This window comes from Macaca fascicularis, chromosome 10, assembly GCF_037993035.2.
Source record: "Macaca fascicularis isolate 582-1 chromosome 10, T2T-MFA8v1.1".
Taxonomy (NCBI): domain Eukaryota; kingdom Metazoa; phylum Chordata; class Mammalia; order Primates; family Cercopithecidae; genus Macaca; species Macaca fascicularis.
Genome location: NC_088384.1, coordinates 66,830,478 through 66,848,210, shown reverse-complemented (window position 1 = coordinate 66,848,210; position 17,733 = coordinate 66,830,478). Strand labels below are relative to the sequence as shown.

Below are 17,733 nucleotides of genomic sequence, written 5' to 3'. Positions count from 1 at the left end.
GATTTATTTCTTTTCTCTCCTTTTTCTCCCATTAGAATTTCTTTAATTTTATTCACTAATATGGAGATTGTAAGCTCCATGAGATTACAACTCTTACATGAGCTCCACGAGATCATGTAACTCTTATATTCATTCACTTATTACTTGCCTATTCATGTATTCAGAAAACATTTATTATGTGATGGACACTGTTCTACTCACTGGGGAAACAAGAGTGAATAGTACAAAAATCCCTGAATTTATTGAGCTTGGAATTTATTGGAGATTTCAGAGAATAAACAGTATAAACATATAAAATATATGAAAGGCAGGAAAAGTGCTAAGGTAAAAATAAAGCAGGGAAGAGCAACAGAACTTCATATTTGGGAGGGGTCTCCAGTTGGCTCTAATGGCCAGGGAGGGCTTTAAGGAGAGGATGACATTTCAGTAAAGGCCTAAAGAAAGTGATGAATGAACCACAAGCTATAGGAAGATCTAATGGAAGAACATTCGAGGCAGAGTAACAGCACAGGCTTTGTGGTGGGAGTAGAATGACTATGTTTAAGCAACAGCAAGGAAGTCACCGTGGCTGGGGCCAAGCGAGTAAAAGGAAGAATTAAGAGCTAAAGTCAAGCAGATCACAAGGGGGCTTTGTAGGAAGTTTTAAGGGTTCTGGATTTCTATTCTGAGAAAGATCAAAGCCTCCTGAGGGTTTAGGGAAGCAGGGGATATGATCTAACCTACATTTCAAAGGTATTGTTTTCGCACCTGTGTTGAGAAAACTGCAAAGGGGAATTATGTAGACTAGCTGGTGACCACTGAATAACCTAGGCAAGAGATGGTAATGGCTTGGATCAGAATGGCAGCAGAAGTGGAGAAAGGTGATAGATACATTTTGAAGGTAGAGTTGTCAGAATTTGTTGAGGATGGTTAATGAGATGGGAGAGATAGAGAGGTGTCAAGGATGATGACACAGTTTCTAGCCTGGCCATTGGAAGGCTGTAGCTACCTTTTCCTGAAATGGAGAAGACTGAGAGGGAGGGTCATTAGCTCAACTTCAGACATGCTAAGTATCCAGTGATGATGTATTGAGCAAGTGTAGATATACCATGCTAGAGTCAGGGGAAAGGCCTAGGTTGGAGCTGTTCATTTAGAGATGATGCTTCTAGCCATGAGATCAGATAACATCAACAAAAGATCAAGAAAAGAGACTCAAGGACTCTATGCTCTGGCTTTCCAATGTTTAGAGCTTAGAGAAATGAGAAACAATTAGAAAAGAAGGAGTGGCTAGAGATGGAGGAAGAAAACCCCTTCTGAGTAGCACTGTACCTGACACACAATTGGAAGGCAAATACCTGCTAAATGAGTTACATTCATTAATATTTTAAATAATTTAAATTAATGAATGTGGGTCTCCATCCTAGGTCTTTTAACTTCTCTCAAAAACTATTTATCTGTAAAGCCCCTTTTCTGTGGTTGGCACTGGTGAAGGGGCTTGGGATACAATAATGAATGAGAGACTGTCTCTGCCCATAAAGAGCTGACATGATAAGAAAACTATGGACTAACATCTCTCAGCAATGATGCAAAAATCCTTTATACATTTTTAGTAAATTAAATCCAGCAAGATAAAAAAGGACAATATATCTTGATCAAGCAGAATTTTCCATTGGAACTCAAGGTTCATTTAACATTCATAAATCCATCAATGCAATTTATTTTAGCAATGTGCAAAAATCCACATTGACAAAATACAGAATAAAAACAATATGACTTTAACAGATACAGAACAAGCATTAAATAAAATTTAACTCATTCATAATTAGAAAAACGAAACAGAACAAAATCGCTCAGCAAACCAGGAATAGAAGGGAAATACCTCAACTTAATGAGAGCTCAAAGGGGGAAAAAGGTGTCATAATTAATGATGAAAGATTAAGTGTTTCCTAAAGGGATCTGAAAAGGCAAGGATGTCTATGTTCACCTCTTCTACTCAACATTTTTGAAGATCCTAGTCACTACAATAAAGAAAATTAAGAGAAAGAAAGAAGGGTAGGGGAGACGAAGGGAACATAAAGGTTAGAAAGAAGCAGAATTGTTTTTATTCACAGATAACACAATTATGTATATGAAAAGTCCAAAGAAATTTAATTAGAACTAGTGAGTGAATTTTGATAAGTCTCAGAAAACAATATACTCCTCAAATCAATTATATTTCTGAATGTTAGCAACCAATGATTGGGAAAAGACCTGTAAAAACATTGTTTATAATTGCATCAAAATAGAATAAATTTGATAAAAGAATATGGAAGACATCTATATTGAAAACTACCAAACAGTGATGAGATAAATTAAAGACAAGTTAAATAAATGGAAAGATGTACAATGTTCATGGACTGGAAGTTTCAATATTGTTAACATATCAATTCTGCTAAAATTAAGCTATAGATTCAACAAAACCCAATCAAAATTCTGGCAAGCTTTTAAAAAATATACATGTACCAAATACTTCTAAGTTCACATGGAAATGAAAAGACAGAAATTAGTCAAGATGATAATAATAAGACTTATATTACCTAATTTCAAGGCACACTATAAAAATATAATAATAAAGAAATCATTATAGTGGTACCAGGATAAACAAATATTTCAATAAAACAAAATACAGAGTCCAAGAATAGAGTCATACCTACATGGTAATTGATTTGCACTAAAGGCAGCATATCAGTTTGGTGGAAGAAAAAAGTCTGTTTCAATAAAGACATTGGAACAACTGGAAAGCCATATGGAAAAGTGAACCTCGACCTTCATCTCATATCACACACAAAAATTGAGAGGATTATAGACTGAAATATTAAAGCTAAAACCATAAAGCTTCTAGAAAAAAACATGAGAAAATCACCACGACCTTAGGATAGGCAAGGATTTTTCAGGGTACAAAAGGCATAAATCATAAAAGAAAGAAAATACATTGGACTTTATATAAATTTCTGAAACTCTGCCCATCACAAAAATGAAAAGGCAAGTTACACATATTCACCAAACAGAACACAGCCACAAGGTCCATCTAGAGGAGAACAAATTAAAAGTTTGTGTTATATTCACCCAACAGAATATTCCACAGTAATGAAAATGAATAAACCACAACTACATGTAACATCATGAAAATAATTCAAATACAATGATGAGTGAAAGAAACAGACACTAAAAAGTTCATATTACATAATTCCATTCCCAGAAAGTTCAAAATCAAGTAAAATGAATCAACAGGCCCAAAAGTCAGACTAGCGGCCACTTCTTCATTGTATTAGTGATTGAGATGGGGCACGAGTGAGAATTTTGGGGGCTGGCAATATCCGCTATTTTGATCTGGGGTGGTATTACACAAGTGTGTTCACTTTGAAAACATCCATCATGCTGTACACTTACAATTTGTGTCCTTTTCAATATTAATATATTTCCAAGGAAACATTTTCCAGAAAACAGCAAGAATACAGAGGATCTGAACGAGACAACTAACAAACTCATCATAACGGAAACATATAAAATACTCTACCCACATTTCAAGCATGTACAGAATACTTTTTAAAATTGACCATATCCTCAGCCAAGGATCCACGAATACAGTCAGCAGGGTCTAATTCCAACCTGGCACCTCCTTGTGTATGGCCTGCAAGCTAAGAATGCTTTTTACTTTGTAAATAGTTGGAAAATAATTAAAAGAGTATTTTGCGATGTGAAAATTATGAGATTTAAATTTCAGTTCATAAATAAAGTTTTAATGGAACATGGCCAGAGTTATCCACTTACACATTTTCATTTTTTTTTTTTTTTGGAGACAGAGTGTCACTCTGTTGCCCAGGCTAGAGTGCAGTGGCTCAATCTTGGCTCACAGCAACTTCCACCTCTCGGGTTCAAGTGATTCTGGTGCCTCAGCCTCCCAAGTAGCTGAGACTATAGGCCTGTGCCACCAAGCCCAGCTAATTTTTTTTGTACTTTTAGTAGAGATGCGGTTTCACTATGTTGGCCAGACTGGTCTCGATTTCCTGGCCTCAAGTGATCCATGCACCTCTGCCTCCCAAAGTGCTGGGATAATAGGCATGAGCCTCTGTGCCTGGCCCACTTACACATTTTCTATGGCTACTTTTGCACAATAATGGCAGAGTTATTTAGTTGTGACAGACTCAAGGCCTAAAATATTTACTATCTGGCCCTTTACAAAAAATGTTTGTTGGCTTCTGTTCTAGGTCATAAAGCAAATCTCAATAAATTTCAAGGGGTGGGAATTTTACAATCCATATTCTGTGCCCAAAAAGCTATCGACAACAAACAACAAAAGGATAATTGGCACAAACCTCTACGTTTAGAAATTAAGAAATACACTTCTGAATAACTCATGGGTCAACAAAATACTGAAATGGAAATTTAGCAATATGTCAAGCTAACTGATAAAATAAGACTAGCAGATATTATAACTTATACCTTATAGCAGTATTTACAGGGACCGTGTAGAATCAAATGCTCATATTACAAAGAAATAAAGACTGCAACACAATGAGATAGGCACCCATCTCAAGAAGTACTGAAAAACCAAAAGAATCAAACAAATCCATGTCCTTTGCAGCAACATGGATGCAGCTGCAGGCCATTATCCCAAGCAAATTAACATAGAAACCGAAAACCAAATACCGCATGTTCTCACTTATAAGTGGGAGCTAAACACTGAGTACTCATGTACATAAAGTTAACAACAAAAATTGTATAAAAAGATGGCAACAATAGAAACTGGGAACTAGTAGAAGGGGGAGGGAGGGGAGCAAGGGTCGAAAAATTAACTATTGGGTACTAAGCTCAGTACCTGGGTGATAGGACCACTCATACTCCAAACCTCAGCATCATGCAATATACCCAGGTAACAAACCTGCACATGTACTCCTGGAATCTAAAATAAAAGTTGAAAAAAAAAAAAAAACTTGGTTCTTTGAAAAACATCTAATACAATTGACATTTCTTTGGCAAGGTGAATCAAGAAAAAAAAAGCACAAATAAATAATATTAGAAAGAAAAAGGAATCCAACTATAGATACTTAGAAAATATACGTAGCTTTATGCTATAAATTTGAAAATTTAGATGAAATGGCCAAATGCGAAGAAAAATAAAATTTAGCAAACACAGACACAAGACGATATATAAAAGCTATAATTCTATGAGCTTTAAAGTAGATGAAACATAGTAGAAAAAAACATTTTAACAAGGAAAAGCCAGCTCAGATGCCTTCACTGGCAAATTCTATAAAATCTTCAAAGAACAAATAACTATTATTTTGGAGAAACTTCCATAGTATAGGAAAAGAGAAAACAAACTCATTTTATTAGGCTAGTACAATCTTAATACCAAAATGAGGGGCCAATCTCACTCATGAACATGCATACAAAAACCCTAACAAAATATTAGCAGGCCAATTCCATAATGGGCAAAAATAACAATATCATGACCAAGTCGGGTATATCCCAAGAACACAATTTTCAGTAAAATCAGTCTGTATACAACCACATTAATAGACTGAATGACAAAAGTTGGGTAATCATCTCAAAAGACATTTAAACAAGTGGTTCATAAAATTCAAAATCAAGTTAAGGAAAAAAATTCTTAGCAATCCTGAAATAGAAGGGAACTTCCTTAATCTGTTAAAGAATATCTACAGTATTCCAGAGCAACTACTAAATAGTGAAACATTGAGAACCTGATGTGGGAGACTGTGAAGGAGAAATGAAATATCCCCCTACATCACATCTACCAACATTTGCACTGGAGATCCTTGCCAATACAGTAATGCAAGACACAAATATTAGGATTACAAACTAGAAAGGAAGAAGTAAAACTGTCGTTTTTTTAGATGATATAACTGTACTCACAGAATCTCCAAAATAATCTATGGCATATGGTCAGAATTAGTAAGAGGGTTTATCAAAGTCAACGGATACAGAATAAATTCACCAAAAATCCAAATGCATTTCTGTCCACCAGCAACAAATGGTTAGAAAAGGAAATATTATTTAAGAAAGCATAAAAATATAAAATGATCTAACAAGGAAAGTATAAAGAAAGTTACAAAACTTTATTCAGAGATGTTAGTATAAATAAATTAAATGATAGATTTGTTGTTGGACTAGAAGACTCAATATTGCTGTGACTTTCCTTCCTAGATTGACCTATTGATTTAATGCATTGCATGTATGTATCTTGACAAGCTGACTTTGAGACATTTATAGAAATGAAATTGACTAAAAAAGCCAAAGAAGAACTGGGTAGGGACTTGCCTTACCTCATAGCAAGATATATCCCAACCTGTGACAGTATGAGTAAGGTACATGGGACCAGTGGAGTTACAGGACGGCCTACCCACACAGCCTCCTGCTTGTTTGATGACTGCTGAAAACTCATTCACCAAGCTAACTAGGATATATTCCCCCATAAGTTGGGGATACTGACCCATAAGATATGTTATGTCCTTTTTTCCTATCCCTATGATGATAGTCTCTGACTTTAGTTTTTAGTACTTAAGGAGTACTTTAGTACTTAAGTACTTCCTAGAAGAAGACAGTATTCTCAGTGGGAAGTGGAAACTGATGGTCAGGTATTTTAGGCTCTGCAGACCACTGGACACTGAGGCAGTACAGGAGGCTCCAGTACAGACAGGGTGAGTGGTCCTGCCAGGGAAAACAGTGCTGCTGCTGCACAAAGTGGATGGGGAAGGGTTCTCATGGAGCACTCACTCCTGATCCCATGCTCAATGGTAAATTTAACGGAAGACGACATCAAGTATTAGTCCTAAACAGAACCTTATCTCGGTATTTCATCCTGCTGAGCGTGTGTATTTCACAACACCTGAAGTTTCTGAGTGACTCCTAAGTGCCCTCTCCTAGCATGATGACCAAAGCCTGGGGATTAACAAGATTTTCCACGACTGCAGACAAACTGAATTTCCTTACCACCTGCAGATTAGGAGCTGCATGTGGAGCCCCTATCATGTGTTCCTTGACTAAACAAGTACAGTGCTCAGGGGAGGCACACACCTAGAAGGTGCAGCCCAAATTAATTTCTCTTTCTCAGGTTTGGGTCCAGATGAAGACACTTCATATCCAGGGACTCTTCCTGGCAAGATACTGTGAAAGCAAAGAAAGCCTTTTGCAGCAAAGTGATGACACTGAAGTCCATGTTGCAACACTAGCCAGCATGCCAGCACAAGGACATGCCCAGTTGTTGGAGCAAGGACAAAAAAGAATCCTTGGGACACAGAAAATGATCTGAAAATACCCATTTGATTTGTGGGGATTAATCTTTCAAGGACGCAATACAGACATCTTGATTGTTCAAAGCAGGGCAATGAACAACCGAACTCTGTTCCGATTCCTCACAGATAACCTCCAGCCTCCAGGATTGGAATACTGCCGAGAGGGAGGCCACATTGAAAACGACAAATGAAGAATGCGCGTGGCTTAACTTACCCAGTTTGGTCAGTTACTCATTCTGCTAAAAAACTGCAGGTATTGTGTTCATAACAATGATATGACTGATTTCTGTGTCCAGATTTTTGGCACTGCCTTTATCATGGAAGAGGTGGGTAACTTAATACGAAGGTCTAGAATTCAAATTTCTCCTAGACTTCACACATATACCTATAATGTGAACACAGGATGTGTACACAGAATATAAAAAGCATTTGCATACAGGTGTGAAAACTGATACCTCTCTACTCTTAAAGAGATTCAGTCTACTGGGATTCAGGATGCTGGACTTGGTACCAGAATCAAGTACTCTTGGATAAATTATTTACACTCATATCAACTACACACATGTATGGAGCACAAGGGCAGTGTTGTCTGCCCTATGGGCCTCACAGAGTGACTAAAAGGTTCAAATGCCCAAAAGTGTGTTGCAATAGTACTGAGAGGCAAGGTAAAAAACAACAACAACAACAACAACAACAACAAAAATACAATTTTGAGATACATGTAAAAACCTTAAGAGAAATGTAAGGTTTATTTCTGAAAAACAGAATTTTTATTTCCCTACATTCCTATCTCTGTATTATATAAATAAGTTCTCTAAAATACCAGAAGATATAGCTTTTGGGAAAAATGAATACTCAGAAGACTCTAAAACTTTGTCTGAAAATTCTAAAGACTACAGTGAATCTTTCTGGGTCAAAAGGGGCAGAGATTTCACATGTCATCTGTTTAACAGTTATTCATTTGCATCATTTGATCAAAGTTCTGTTAAGGGCTGTGGGGGAATACAGACATGAAAAAATTGAGACTCTGAACTGTAAGTAGTTTGCAGGAGAGGTAAAACTATGTATTCAAGAAGGCAAAAGAGAAAAAAAGCTTTAGGGTGGACACAGATAAAATATTCTGAAGCTACAGAGAATTCTTTTCTAGCTGAGAGAAGCCATAGAAGGCTTCATGTAGGAGGTGGTCATGACCATGGGTGTTGGCAGAGATTCATGGTGAGAAGAGTGGAGCACTCCGGACAAATGTTAAAATAGGAATGAAAACATGAAGTGGGTCTGGCTGTCTTTTCTAGGGCAGGGTTCCCCAAAGGGCATTTCAAGAGATTCTAATTTAGCTGAGTGCTAGCTGGTTTATATGAATGCTGTGCCTACAGTTAATGATTAAAGTATTACAGATAAATAAACAGAAAGACTGTGGATAGAACATGGCAAAGGGCTGCACAGCGCTCCTGAGGGATTCCTGAGAGCAAAGTGAAGTCAGAGGTAGGGCCACAAAAGGAAGTGAGGCAGGTGTAGAGGCCTAGACTGGATCTGAGAAGAATGGAAAGCTCTGGAATAGGTGTTTACGGAAATGCATGGAGATAAGAGAAAAGGCTGAAGAACAGGTGTGGGAAGCCAGATGATATGGGACTTGATGAAATGCCCTGCAGAAATTATCAGCTTGCTCTAAAGATTCTGCACGGCTATACTTGCCCACCCCTGCTCATCTACCCACTTCATGTCCTGGTCATCCAAATGAAAGCAATACAGAGCACCAGGTAAGTTTCCCATCTTTTACTTAATGGAAAGGCTGAACTGAAGGCACCCTCACTGTGTGTCAGTAGGAGATAAGATCTGGTGGGTGATGAGAATTGGAAAGGCTGCAGATCTGTTGGGTGTTCCTCACAAATTAGGTGGCCAGAAACCAAAACGGTAAAGTCAGGTAGGAAAGAGTACATGTTTTTATACCTGGAGAGAAATACCAGTGCCCATCACAGAACGATGGAAAGAAAGGGTCTGTGAAGTCAATAGTAATTGCAATCATGATCACAATCTCTAAAACAGATCAATGTAACTGGTAGGGAATATTGCAACAGTGAATTAGAAAATAATTTTAGGTGAAGAAGCCAACAAGAAAAGAAACTGTGAAAGTTTCTACACACATGCGAGAATGGGCAAGTGGAGGGTTGCCACTGGGCTGAGCAGACCAGAGCTGCTTTCCATGTAAGCACCTGGCCAATGACGGTCATCCTGAGAAGCTTGGCCCCAGCTGCGCCAAAGGTAAAATTTCCTCATCACTAAGGCATCAGGATCATCCATCAAGGCTCAACCTGTACGAGACCTGTGGAACCTCATACTACAGGGCAGGTCTTCTCTTGGTGATCTGCCAATAACAAAGCACTGACCTCACGCGTCAGGGAAACCATGTGCAATACCCTAAATCCTGCATACAGACTTAGGAAAACAGAATTTCTTGGGGGTATTTCATTAGAACTACAAACAATATGTTTTTCCCACATTTCTAACCAGATCCTGTAAGTAAATCTCAGACAATCAAGAAGTTCTAATGAATAATGAGAGAATAAAGTGCCAGACTGGAAATAATGAAGGATAAAAATGAGAGGCTAAAAGGGGGAAAAAAGTAGTTTCTGGATATTCAGAGAGCTATGTGGACTTTGAGCTAGTCTTGTGCTCCAGTGATGCTGGTGCACAAACACACGGGTAAGGATGCCGTCAGGGGTGTCCTGCATAAAGGTCAGAACAGACAACCTAAAATGCTCTCTTCACATCTGAGATTTAGGATTCAATTCCCCCTCTGGGAAATTCACAATTCCACAGGGATTATGAATTGAGAGGATGTGTTTGTACTTGTGCATTTATGCCTGAGATGTCAAAGTGGGTAACAGATAAATCTGCTAAGATATTGTACCAAAAGACAATAATTTTCCCATTGGGAAATACAATAGTAGTCACATTATTTACCAGAAACACCAAGGAGTCCATGCACTGAACATTTTATAAACATTTTATGAAAAGTAAACTGTGTTCAATCCTAAATGTCTTCTTGTGTGTTCTATGGTTCAGGGTGGGATGTGTGAAGGGGAAGGCCACGCACCATCCTCCAGAACACATAACTCCATGTAGCACCAGCAAAGCAGCACTCTCTAAGGAGAGGCTGCTCAGGAAATGGTTCACTGGGCTTGGGCTAGATTCTTGAAGGTGGGAAAAGCCAGATTTATATTCTATTTTGCAGAGCCTGAGCCAGACACAGAAAGGGATTTCCAAATAGTGAGAAAGTCAATATGGGAACAGTATGGCATCTCCATGAATATATTTTACAGATGGTTCATCACTTATTTGGGCCTATAAGTGACTCTCTTTTGATGCCTTTAGAGTCAATGATTCTTAGTGATTAGAGACGAAAATAATATACATAATAGATATTTTTGGATTACAAGATTAAGACAAAATAACAAAAGAATCATAGACAAGGGGTTTAAAAGTCCAGGAACATTTCATTTTTGATGATGAGCTCAATGACTATGACCCCTAATTACTGGACCAGGTTCTGATCTCAGTGCTCAATGTACAGTATGTAATTCTCACAACAACCCCATGAGGCCAGCGCTTTATGCCTACTTCATGGAGCAAGAGATGAAGGCTAGAGGGGCTAACTAATTTGCTATAGCTTAAGCTTGTGCAACCCATGGCCTATGGGCCACATGTGGCCCTGGATGACTTTGAATGTGGCCCAACACAAATTCATAACTTTCTTAAAACATTATGAGATTTTTGTTGTTTGCAATTTTTTAAGGTCATCAACTATTATTAGTGTTAGTGTATTTTATGTGTGGCCCAAGATAATTCTTTTACCAATGTGGCCCTTGGAAGGCAAAAGATTGGACACCCCTGCTCTAGTTCATCAAGTTCAGGATTTGGGCCAACTCCTCACTATGGCCTTGCAGGTTCTGCTATGTAATGTCCCCTGTACCCCTGATGATTTTCCCTGCTCTGATGTTAGCTCCATCTGATATTAATATAGTTATTCCAGCTTTCTTTGATTAGTGGTAGCATGGTATATCTTTCTCCATTCCTTTACTTTTAAACTGTATCTTCATATTTAAAGTGGGTCTCTTGTAGACAACATAAATAGTTGGGTCTTGGCTTCTTTGGCACCCACTCTGACAGTCTCTCTTAATTGATATATTTAAGACCACTGACATGTATTTTATTCATTGTCCTTATTCTTTGTTTTTTTTTTTTTTTTTTGGTCTTCCACTCATTTGCTGCCTTGTCTAGTTTTAAGTGAGAATTGTGTATGAGTCAATTTTTCCCCTGTCTCAGCATATTATATAAAAAATGTTTTATTGGTGGTTGCCCTGAGTTTGAAAATACATTTATAACTAACCCAAATCCACTTTCAAATAACACTATACTGCTTCACAGGTAGTGGAAGTTCCTTATAAGAGAGTATTCCCAATTCCTCCCTCCTATCCTTATAATATTGCTATCATTTATTACTTATCCATATGCTATAAGCATGAAATACTTGCTGCTATTATTATCTGGAACATAATTTTATCTGTTAGATCAATTAAGAATAAGAAAAGGGCTGAGTTAACAGCCTGGTTAACAGACTGACAGTGTGTCCCCCAAAAAGAATAAAAAAACAGATTTCATTTTACCTGTAGTTCTTCCTTCTCTAAAGCTTCTCCCTTCTTTAGGTGGGTCCATCTTTATGACTTACATAATTTTCTTTCTTTCTCTCTTTCTTTTTTTTTTTTTACGACGAAGGAAAGGCAAGGCAGGTCTACTAATCACATATTCCCTCAACTTTTGTCTGACAAGGTCTTTCTCCTTCACTTTTGAAGAATAATTTCTCTGGATACATAATTCTAGGTTAGTGTTTTGTTTTTTTTTCTTCAACACTTTAAACATATTATGCCACTCTCTTCCTGATTGCTCGCTTTCTGAAGAGAAGCCCTATTTATTACCCTTGCTCCTCTGTAGCCACTGGTGCCAGCATAGGAGCCCTCTGACTCCTTTCAAGATTTTCTCTTTGTTTTTGGTTTTCTGTGCTTTGTATGTGCCTAGGTGTAGACACTTTGATATTTATTCTGCTTAGTGTTCCTGGTGCTTCCTGGATCTGTCATTAATTTTGAAAAATTCTCAGCCATGACAATTTCCAAAATTTCTTCTCCTTTCTCTTCCTTGTATTCTCATTACATGTCGTTACATCTTCTATGATTGTCACACAGGTCTCGGAAGTTCTGTTCAGATGTTTTTCAACCTTTTCTCCCCTCTGCATTCCAGTTTCCCAGTTTCTACTGACACATCCTCAGGCTCACAATTCCTCTCCTTGGCCATGCCCAGTTTACTCATGAGCCCATCAAGCATTCTTTGTTTCTGTCACAGGGTTGTTGGTTTGTAGCATTTCATTTTAATTACTTCTTGGAGTGCCTATCTCTCTACTTACATTAGCCATCTCTTCTTGTATGCTGTCCACTTTTTCCATTAGTATCCTTAGCATATTAATCATAGTTATTTTAAATTGTCAACCTGATTAGTCTAAAATCTCTGCCATGTTTGAGTCTGGTTTTGATGCCTGCTCTGTCTCTTAGAATTGTTTATTTTGTCTTTTAGTATGCCTTGTATTTTTTGTTGAAAGCTGGATATGATGTATTGGGTAAAATGAACTGAAGTAATCAGGCCTCAAATGTGGGGTTTTATGGTTAATTGGCTAACAGGCCGTGCTTCTTGTTTTCTATAGCTGTACATGTCAGAGGTTAAAATTTCTTTGGATGACCTTGCTTTCACCGCCCATGTTATTTCTAGGCTTTTTTACATAACTTTTCTTGAATAAGATCTAGGATGTGCAGTTCTTTCAGCTGTACTCCCTGTTACTATACAAAAGCCCTCCTGACATAGTAGTTGGGTATGGAAAAGAGGAAGCATTCTATAGTCCTAGCATTACGTCTCAGTCTTGCAGTGAGCCTGTGCCCCTGGACTGTGACCTTCAAAAGTGCTTCTCAGTTTTGTTTTCTTGTCTCCTTCCAATCCCAACTTAGATGAGATAGGAAGACTAAAGGGAGTTCGTGTTAAGTGTTTCCCTTCCCCCAGGCCAGACAGGCTGTGTTAAAATAGTTTCTCTTGGCTGGGAACAGTGGCTCATGTCTGTAATCTCAGTACTTTTGGGAGGCCAAGGTGAGTGGATCACTTGAGTTCAGGAGTTTGAGACCAGCCTGGGCAACATGGTGAAATCCCGTTTCTCCAAAAAAATACAAAACTTGGCTGGGTATGGTGGCATATGCCTTTAGTCCCAGCTACTCCGGAGGCTGAGGTGTGAGGATTGCTTGAGCCCTGGAGGCAGAGGTTGCAGTGAGCTGAGATTGTGCCACTGCACTCTAGCCTGGGTGGCAGCCAGACTCGGTCTCAAAAAAAAAAAAAAAAAAGTTTCTCTTGAGGGCAGACTTTGTTAAGAAGAACAACATACTTTGGGTATACAGTCATCCCTAGGTATATGAGGGGGACCGGTTCCAGAACCAATGCCCCACCCCTGTGCATGCCAAAATCCAAGCATACTTAATTCCTGCAATTGGCCCACAAATACCAAAAGTCAGCCCTCCATTTACATGGGTTTCGTTTCCCACAAATACTGTATATTTTCCATCTGAGTTTGGTTGAGAAAAAATCCATGTGTAAGAGGACCCACAGAGTTCCAACCCACGTTGCTGAAAGGTCAACTGTATTTCCAAATGGCTGCTTTCTCCCTTTTTCTGCCAAAGAGGGGATTTTCCTCCAGTTTTTACTGTGAGAACCTGGTAAGTATCCTAGAGGTAAAACTCACAAAAGTGTGAGGGATTACAAGCCAGCCCCACTTGACTCTATTTAACTCTCAGATTTGTCCACACTAAGCCTCCTGCAATGGGTGAATTATAATTTAAGTATTCCTATTGTGGTATTGGTTTCCCAGAGGTTTCTGCTACTGGGCTTCTGTTCTGATAAGCTGTGATTCTCTATATCTGCCTGATGCAGTCTCTCTTGTCTCAACTGCTCCTGCTCAAGGCTGCTTCTAAACATCTACCCTTTGGTCAACCGGTCACCAGCCAGTCACTACTATGCCTGGAAACAAACATGCCCAAACCACTAAAACTTACCTTCACTGTGAGGATGGCAGTGATGACTACCAAGCTTCCTCCATGCTGACTGGAAACCAGACATCTCCCTATCTGAATTAAAGCAGCCTTCTTCCTGCCCATTCTATCACTCTGCTTTACTTTCTTTGAAACACCCATTCCTATAAAAGAGTCTCAGCTCAACCATTTATTTACTTATTTAGTGGCCATCTCCCTTACTAAAATTTAGATTCCAGGAGAGTGGGACCCCCAACCCTTGACACAGTATCTGGCATGAAGCAGCCTCAACGGATAGATGTTGCTTGCTTGACTAAATGAAGCACTCCTGTTCCCAAGGGACTGATTGCTGGGCATTAACCAAATCTGTTGCCCCTTTCGACATTTCTAGAATAAGGCCTCTCGTGACCATCTGTCTTTTGCTTCATGGAGATGCATGAAAGGCCAGGGGAAGGGTGAAGGGAGTGGCCTTGGGGTCCTGAGTAACCTTCTTCCACTTCCACAGTTCTGTTTGGTGGGTTTGAGAAAAATGTTCCACAATTAAAACACAAAGATCTAAAAACTGCAAAGATTGGGCAAAACTATTTTGATATCATTATCTACAGCACAGAGGAAGCAGTCGGGCCTGTGAGAATTCAAATGGGAGCAAAGAAGGATGAGACTGTTAGTTCTACTAGCGATGACTAATAATGAGCTTTCCCTCTAAGATAGTACTGGTAGAAAACACAGGCATTTCAGTTCCAAAGAGGAAAATCAAGGACCTACTCATAGTCTAAGAGTAGGTACAAATAAGAAATAATAAGAAAGAATAACCCTTTCTTCCATCTATCTTTAGTAACACCACACTTCAAAGAGTTTATTTAAAAAATATTCTGCATAAAAAAATAAGTGTACTTCCTCTTATGGCTTATACTAAAAGCAGTCCAGTAACTGGCGAGGTGGAGTTGTAATGAAAGTAATAATGAAAAAAAAAAAAAAGGAAAAAACCCAACAACAACAAACTAATACGTTTCAAGTGTTGCACAGAAACTACTACTGTAAAGATAAATTCTCTGATTCTGGGGCAATGAGTGCTCTTTCCTTTTCACAGAAAAGTTCTATGTGTTCCAGACACCCATCCTCCTTGCTGGGCCGAGTGGCTGACACTGTGTGCACCTGTGTGCAGGAACCTAGGCAGTTGAATGCTGAGGGGTCTGGGGAGCCTGCTCTCTCTTGAGTCAAAAGGCCCTTCCTACTGAGTAGCTCAGAGGCAGAGAATGAGAGCTGCCTTGCTTTCTTACACTACCATTTGCCATTTGGTATGCATTTACACAGGCTGGCTCTCTGGCTGGCCAAAGGAGAGAAGATAAAGCAAATAAGAAGAAGATGTATATGCAAAGACCAACTTAAAAAAGGGGAAATAACGTCAACTTCTGAGGAAAATCAGTTGAGAAGAAATTCTCAAAAGCCAAATTGTTGTGAAAGATAAAACAGCGGCTAAGAGCTAATAATAGTCGGCTATAGATTTTCTTCCATCTGTATCAAGGCTTATTGTATAAATAAACGTTCTTTAGTATTCTTCAGCAACTGTTCGTGGGTGACTCAGTCTTTCAAAAACTGGACAAAAGGAATAATACAAATCCCTTGTATCTAGGGAATTCCTCTAATTAGAAGTGGCAATGAATTAGAGAAGAAATTTGATTTTAATTTAACATCTGCAAATGACAGATGCCTTTTCACATAGTTCTCAATGTCATTCCTTTACTAAAAATAATGCTAATAACAATAATAATAAATTATCCAAACAGAACATAACATAGTAATCCATTTAATAACCTATTTTAGTACATTCTGGTTGTTTGGTATTTTCAATGATCTTTTCTAAATAAATAATTCTTTGTGTATTCAAAGGTTAACAATTTATTTTCCCTGAGAAGTTCCCAGAGCATTTTAAAGGGCATGATTTAATCTTAAACAGGTTAGTTGGCTGTGATTGGGATAAATATTTAAGAAAACCTGCACATATAAAATGAAAAGAAAGAAATTTACATAACCATGTTGCAAAGTCAAACACTCTCCCTATAGCATGAGGTCACACTAGTAAGCTTAAAAGACTTCCTTTCAAACTCAGTGCCAATCCTAGGCTCCTCTCAGCCTCCCATGTGCAAATGCTCTTGTAAATTCTGGCACATCAGCCTTTTCCCAGCATTTCTGGGCACCTGCTCCAGGTACAGGTCCTGGGCTAGATGTCACCCTAAAGAGGGATGCATGAACACACACGAACACACGAACGAACACACACACACACACACCCACACCCACACCCACACACTCTCACTCACTCACAACAGCTGCTGAACCTTCAAGAGAGCCAGCGACTACTTCCATGAAGCTCTGGGGATAGTCAGGATTACTTAAGGAAAGGTACGGGCAGCTAGGAACAAAAGGATCAAAAAAAAAAAAAAAAAAGGTATTTAGAATCCCTTTAAGGACTACAGAGAAGCCTTGATTCTCAACCAGCACTTCACAGCTGAGGAAGCTAAGGTTCAAAGAAATGGAAAGATCTGCCCAAGACACCTACCATCTTGCGGTAGGCTTAGAACCATAACTCTGGGGTCCCATCTCCTGTCTTACTACTTTCCCTCCTATGCTTTTCAGAAATCATTGAATCACTATCATTTTTTTCTCCATGCCCATGTGTACCAGGGCTGAGTAAGCAGAATTCAGAGGACTTTAGCATGTTTTCCATTTACAAAAGGGACATTCTGGTTGAGGTGAAGAGGAGGACACTTCACCAAAACTTCCTCTTGTCTCAACTGCTCCTGCTCAAGGCTGCTTCTCAACATCTACCCTCTGGTCAACCGGGTCACCAGTCAGTCACTACTATGCCTGGAAACAAACATGCCCAAACCACTAAAACTTACCTTCGCAAATTTCTAAAGGCAAACATTTTGAACACCAGTGTTACTTTCCAGATACTGAAAGGGAGGGAAAGCAGCGTGGGTACTCACTGCAGTGTGGAGGCTCTATGAATCACTTTTCTGAAGAACAACTCGGGCATTTTAACAAACCCCTTGAATCACTCACTTTCTACTCTATATGCAAGTCTTTCCTTGACTGCTGACTTAGTAATAAAAGCTGGAAAAAACATAAGTCTAACAATAACACATTTCTTTTCTACGACCAAAGAACGATTGTCTCAATGTTTATGGAGATGGACTTATTTTGAAAGTAATTCAACAATGGAATGATGCTGCTAAGCACACTGATTTTTTTTTTTTTAATGAAAAAAAGAAGTTCAATCCAAAGCTCAAGAAGTGAACAGGCCCTCTCAGATGAGAGGGTTTTATGCGTTCACACAAGCACAC

At 38.7% G+C, this 17,733-nt stretch overlaps 1 protein-coding gene across 17 annotated transcripts in view; it reads right to left on the bottom strand.

Moving 5' to 3' along the window:
* The window catches only part of RALGAPA2 (Ral GTPase activating protein catalytic subunit alpha 2), a 322,322-nt gene that overhangs the window by 84,353 nt on the left and 220,236 nt on the right, over positions 1-17,733 (bottom strand). The window lies entirely within an intron of this gene.